Source organism: Phocoena phocoena, chromosome 13, assembly GCF_963924675.1.
Source record: "Phocoena phocoena chromosome 13, mPhoPho1.1, whole genome shotgun sequence".
NCBI lineage: Eukaryota > Metazoa > Chordata > Mammalia > Artiodactyla > Phocoenidae > Phocoena > Phocoena phocoena.
The window spans coordinates 51,646,934-51,653,274 of NC_089231.1; the positions used below are offsets into that span (position 1 = coordinate 51,646,934).

At 43.9% G+C, this 6,341-nt stretch overlaps 1 non-coding gene across 1 annotated transcript; it reads left to right on the plus strand.

The window, feature by feature from the left end:
* Positions 1 to 555: 555 nt before the first annotated feature.
* LOC136133341 (U6 spliceosomal RNA) lies at positions 556 to 664 on the plus strand. The gene has a single exon (XR_010656492.1). It is a non-coding gene; the product is annotated as a U6 spliceosomal RNA (small nuclear RNA).
* Positions 665 to 6,341: the final 5,677 nt, after the last annotated feature.

The window sequence follows — 6,341 nt, forward strand, 5'->3', positions numbered from 1 at the left end:
CCCAGAGAACAGGTGGAAGAAATCTGAAAACCACTAGAGAGGGAAGGGTAAGCCAAACGGGGAAAAACTAATTCAATGAAAGAAAGCCAACAAAATCAACAATCTGAATAAAACCAATGCCAAATTAAATGCATCTTCTAGAATACTATAGAAATATTATATATATATATGAATAAATTTCATTTTAAAAGTATAAGAAATTAGGAGACAAAAACAGTAAGAAATGAAACATGAACAAATGGATATAAGTAATTTTAAAGCTTGGAAGTAAAAAGATTGTCATTAGGGCTTCCCTGGTGGTGCAGTGGTTGAGAGTCCGCCTGCCGATGCAGGGGACGCGGGTTCGTGCCCCGGTCCGGGAAGATCCCACATGTCGCGGGGCGGCTGGGCCCGTGAGCCATGGCCACTGAGCCTGCGCTTCTGGAGCCTGTGCTCCGCAGCGGGAGAGGCCGCAGCGGTGAGTGGCCCGCGTGCCGCAAAAAAAAAAAAAAAAAAAGATTGTCATTAGTATAATAACAAATAAATGGGACAGACTCTAGTCTAAACAAAACCAAAGTGTTCACTTCGGCAGCACATATACTAAAAAATTGGAACGATACAGAGAAGATTAGCATGGCCCCTGCACAAGAATGACATGCAAATTCGTGAAGCATTCCATATTTTTGGACATGGAAGCAACCTAAGTGTCCATCGACAGGTGAATGGATAAAGAAGATGTGGCCCATATATACAATGGAATATTACTCAGCCATAAAAAGAAATGAAACTGAGTTATTCATAGTGAGGTGGATAGACCTAGAGTCTGTCATAAATAAGTCAGAAAGAGAAAACTAAATACCGTATGCTAACACAGTGGTTATGAAGAACCTAGGGGCAGGACAGGAATAAAGACACAGACGTACAGAATGGACTCGAGGACACAGGGAGGGGGAAGGGTAAGCTGGAACAAAGTGAGAGAGTGGCATGGACATATATACAGTACCAAACGTAAAAAAGATAGCTAGTGGGAAGCAGCCGCATAGCGCAGGGAGATCAGCTCAGTGCTTTGTGACAACCTAGAGGGGTGGGATAGGAAGGGTGGGAGGGAGATGCAACAGGGAGGAGATATGGGGATATATGTATATGTATAGCTGATTCACTTTGTTATAAAGCAGAAACTAACACACCATTGTAAAGCAATTATACTCCAATAAAGATGTTAAATAAATAAATATATAAATAAAAATAAATAAACAAAACCAAAGAGAGAATATCGTATAATCAGAAAACTTGCTAAGAGACTAGAACTTAATTATTCCAGTCACTAAAAAGAAATGACAATTATGTAACATGAGAGAAGTGCTAATTTTCACTCCAACGGCAATCATATTACAATACATAAATGTATCAAAGTAACACATTGTACACCTTAAATTTACACAATGTTATATGTCAATTATATTTCTTTTTTTAATTTTAATTTTATTTATTTATTTATTTATTGCAGGATCTTAGTTCCCCGACCAGGGGTCGAACCCAGGCCCCGGCAGTGAAAGCGCCAAATCCTAACCACGGGACCTCCAGGACATTCCCCAGTTATATTTCAATAGGAAAAAAAAAGGTGTGGGAAATTGCCTTATTGTTCTAGGTTATTCACTTTTCCCTATATTCATGCCTTTTGATGTGTGACTTTGTGGTTGTTTGGGGGTTTTGTTTGGGGCGGGCTCTTTTTGCTGTTTTTAAAATATATAGTGTTAGTCCTTTTACATTAGTAATAATAATGAAAGTGAACCTTTATTAAGTGCTTACTATATGGAGGAAGTGTTCATTTGACTAATTTTCTTACAGGGTTTGTAGGGAGAATTAAATGCAGACATTTTTACATCACAAAAGCAGGAAACTGTTGAAAGTATTTAATATCCTACATGTGGTTTACATAGTTTGGTCCGTCAAACTGTGCTGTTGTTTTCCTTAGTGTGATAACAGACAAAATGTGGATGCCACATTTTAAGACTGACAAGGGTAAACAAGAGTACTTCCTGAGGAAGTGATGGGATGGCAAGAGTATGGGAAACAAGGTCTGTAAGGACCAGTGAAAGGAAGTGAAGGTGTTTATACTAGAAGGAGAAGGCTTCAAGGAAACACAAGAACTGCTTTCAAACCCAACAAGACAGTGTGTGGAAAAGGGATTACATTTATTCTGAGTAGTTTGAAAGGACGAACTATAACCAATAAATGAAACGCATATGATAGTAGATTTTGGACCAAAAAAAAAAAAAGGAAAATGCACTAACAATTCAAGCTAACACGGAAGAACCTGCTGCGTGTGAACCAGTGGGTTTCTATTACTGGATGCCCATGAAGATCAGAGCTTTGGAGAAGCAATTTGTAAATTAAGTTAAAAATTATACTGGATGATATGAAAAGACTCTTCTAAATCTAAGCTAATATATGACATCACCAATATTATAATCCCTTTGTTTCACTACACCTGCTACTGGATATTGAAATATATGCTTTATATATAAATCTCCAAAATGCACCTATGGTGAGGTCAGTCTGCATAAAAGTGATGTTTATGAACTTCAAATAGACACTACACTGAGTGAGGATGAGAGCCTATTGCTGAATTAGCGATTCATCATTTGGGAAAGAATGGACCTTTCCAAAGAAATATAGAACAATATTTAAAGTCTACAAAATGAAAGTGTATTAGACCATATATCTACTTCTTGTGCACCTTTAGTATATGTTTAAAATCACCATATCCACTTTTGACCAAGCCTCAGTTCTGTCCTCTGCTGAGGATTTAAGAAATCTCATAAAGTAGAGGCAAGAAGAGCCCCCACCCTCAGTCTCAGGAGCCAGCAGGACTCTGAACCCTCCAGGGGATAAGAACAGTCCTGCTTCTGGCCCAAAGCACAGGGTGTCCCCCCACACCCATGCTCTCCAGGGAGGTAGACGTGACCTATTCATAGTAAGGAAGAAAAATTCAGAGGACTTAAGTGTGCCAAGAAGGGTCTTTTTTTTCTTTCTGAGTCAGCAGCAGTTTGAATGCTCTAGCTTAGTGCATTAGAATGGCCTTCAGGATGGGGTGGAAGAGGGAAAGGGGGAAAGAGAAGGTGCAGGACAAGGAGGTCCCTGGTGGGGTCACCTTGATTCGGGCGGTGGTCATCCAGATATGCACGTGAGATAAAATTGCATAGAACTAAACACACACACATATGCAAATACCGGTGAAAGCTGAATGAAACCTGTAGTCTGGTTACCAATTTTGTACCAATGTCAGTTTCCCGATTTTAATAATTTCCTAAAGTTATAAGAGATGATACCAATGGGGGAAGCTGGGGGAAGGTTAAAGAGGACTCTGTACTATTAATGCTACTTCTTGTGAGTCTAAAATCATTTCAAAATAAAAAGTACAAAACAAAAGAAAGGAGGAGGAAGAGGAAGAGGAAAGGGGAAGAGGAAAACTTGCCTCAAAGCTGTGAATGAAGAGGGAAATACGAAAAAGAGGGAGAGAAGGCGAACCCCCAGAGAGCTGGACTGCCTGTTTCCTGGATCCCCTAGTTGCATGAAGTCCCTACGAGGCTTCCTTCTCTAACCTCACCTCCCTCAAGTCCATCTTCCTCTGGGCCACTGGATATACTTTTTAAAAATCTGACCAGGTCTCTCTCAAGCTTACCCATCATTAACAGGGCCCTCTTACCCCCTGCTCCCCCCACCCCATGGACTTGGCTGTCTGGGGATGCCTGCACAAGCCTTGCCTTTTACTGCTTCTCACGTGGCTCAGCTGATGCCACTGCCTGTTACACCCTTTCCCTCCCCCTTCAGCAACTCTGCCTCCTCTTTCAAGTCATCAGCTAAGTAACCCAGATTCTGAGGTGTCTCTCCTCCCCGTCCCAGGGCTGAGCTAAGTCCCCCTCCCACGTGCTCTGCTTGCTTGGGTCCGGGAGATATTCAGTTCTGTCTGTCTGGGCACCATCGACTCAGAACAGGAGCCCAAACAGTCAGAATGGAGGCTGGACACAAGCAGCAGGTTTGGCTAAGCCCAACAGGCTGAAGGACTTTCAGGGGAATTCCCCTTCTTCACCCCTCAATCCAGCACATTGTCTTGAAATGACAAGTTCATGTCTCCCCCCACCCCAGACTGAGAGCTCCTCAAATCAGGGATAATCTTTCTTCTCTGGACCCTTGGAGCCTAGCAGAGCACCCACCACAGGGTTGGTTCTCAACAAATCTATGTTCTGATTACCTGACCTAGAAGACAGACTTCCTGGCCACATGTTTCTTAGAAGCAAGCACTTCACGTCCAAATCCATAAGGCAGGATGAGTAGCCTTTTCCTGAGACTGTAAAGAGGCAACCAGAGAAGTCACTGCTTCCAAAGTGGGTGCAGCATCCGGGTTGAACCAGAGGGAGGCCATGGAGGCCGAATTGCCAGAGCCAATGGCGTGGCTCCTGCCAGGACAGTGACCAGCCACACAGCCAAGGCACGGGCTCCTCAGAGACCTGGGAACCTGACCAGGGTGGAATTTTCCTGAACACAGAAAGAGGAGCATCTCCCATAAGTAGAGAAATTCATCAAATTTATAAATGTGCTGATGCAATAAAGCATCACAGCAGCAAAAAAGCAGTAGCAATTAAGGTTGAAAGCTGCACGCATTTCAAAAGCGACCCGTCCCTGCAGCTAGACTAAGTGTAAATACGGGGCAGCAACAGGAGACCCAGATCAGCAAGGACACGCAGGTAAGCCAAGGAGAGCGAGCACTACCAGGGCTGGCCCGTCTCTCACACTCCGGGGTGAGGTGGATGCCACAGCTAATTCTTCTGTAGTCTCTTCAAAGTTCCCCAGTTTTATCTGGGTACTTTCGCTGCGGAGCACAGGCTCCGGACGCGCAGGCTCAGCGGCCATGGCTCACGGGCCCAGCCGCTCCGCGGCATGTGGGATCTTCCCGGACCGGGGCACGAACCCGCGTCCCCTGCATCGGCAGGCGGACTCTCAACCACTACGCCACCAGGGAAGCCCTGGGTACTTTTTAAAAAAATTTTTATCTTATGTTGGAGTATAGTTGATTAACAACGTTGTGCTAGTTTCAGGTATACAGCAAAGTGATTCCGTTATACATATACATGTATCTATTCTTCTTCGAGTTCTTTTCCCATGTAGATTATTACAGAATATTGAGCAGAGTTTATCTGGGTACTTTTCAATTTAGATTTCCAAACTTCTGAGTAACAGACACTCAGCTAAGGACAGTTAAAGGAGAAACAATTTAAAGTAGAGTGGAATTAGTCATCATCTCAGCCTGATGTTAACGCCCTTACTGTGACTGCCCATAACTGAATCTTCCAGGCCTCCAATCTCATAGACACTTGTTAGCCACTGGGGCTCTAACTTAGAGAATTCTAGACATCAGGCCTCCTCTGACCTTGCAAAGCCTCTGTGATTTGGCCTTAGGGAAGCCCTCAAGTATATATGACTCAGTAAGGCAGTTGCAGGGGAAGAAGAGGACAGTTCAGCCCAGTGATGCTTTTGAAAGGACCTGGGACTCATATACACCAAATATAAAGTCCTTCAGGCCACCGGGGCAAATCAGGCAGGTCAGGGCTTCTCCCCTTCAAACACATCGCTCAGACTGCCCCTTCTCCTTGAAGGCTGCCCTAGGCATCCACTGAGACCTCACCATTTCATTTGTCCAATTTTATTCTGGAAAGGAGGGCTCTCAACCAGCAGATATGGGTCTCCTCTCTCCTCCCCCTCCATTCCCCAGCCCTTTAGGATATCAACTGTGAACAGCTGTATCCACCCATTGTGGGAAATGGAAAGCAGTGGGAACTGGGAAGGATGCTCACGTTAACTGAGGACCCATTTTGTGCCAGACACTTGTCACAGACCATCTCACACAGAACAAGGAATAAAGGGCTTCACTAGCAAGTGAGAAAGGTAACTCCCAAAAAACCCTTTTCAGTTCCAGTTTGATCATTTCTCTTTGTCATGTCCATTATTCTCTAAATTTAGGGTGGCCCCATGTAGAAGTAACTCTGCCACGATCGTTGCCTTCAGCTTGGAATCAGAGGAAGTCGGGTTTTTGCACCTTGCCTGGAGCTTCTGAAGGCTAATCTTGCCTCGAGTCAAAGGGGAATGCCCTGAGGTTTCTAATCGTGGGAGCTGAGGAATGCCTTAGGACAGGTCTGCTTTTCAAATATATTTACATTCCAAGGTAATGAATGGGCAGTACCTGGAAATTAGTCAGGGAAAATGTTATTTTTGGTAAATGCCAGCCTCCTGAAAAGCAGCCCTCCCTTTTCCTATTACTCCCACAATAGCTAAAAAAGAAAAGGGATGGACAGTGGGGAGAG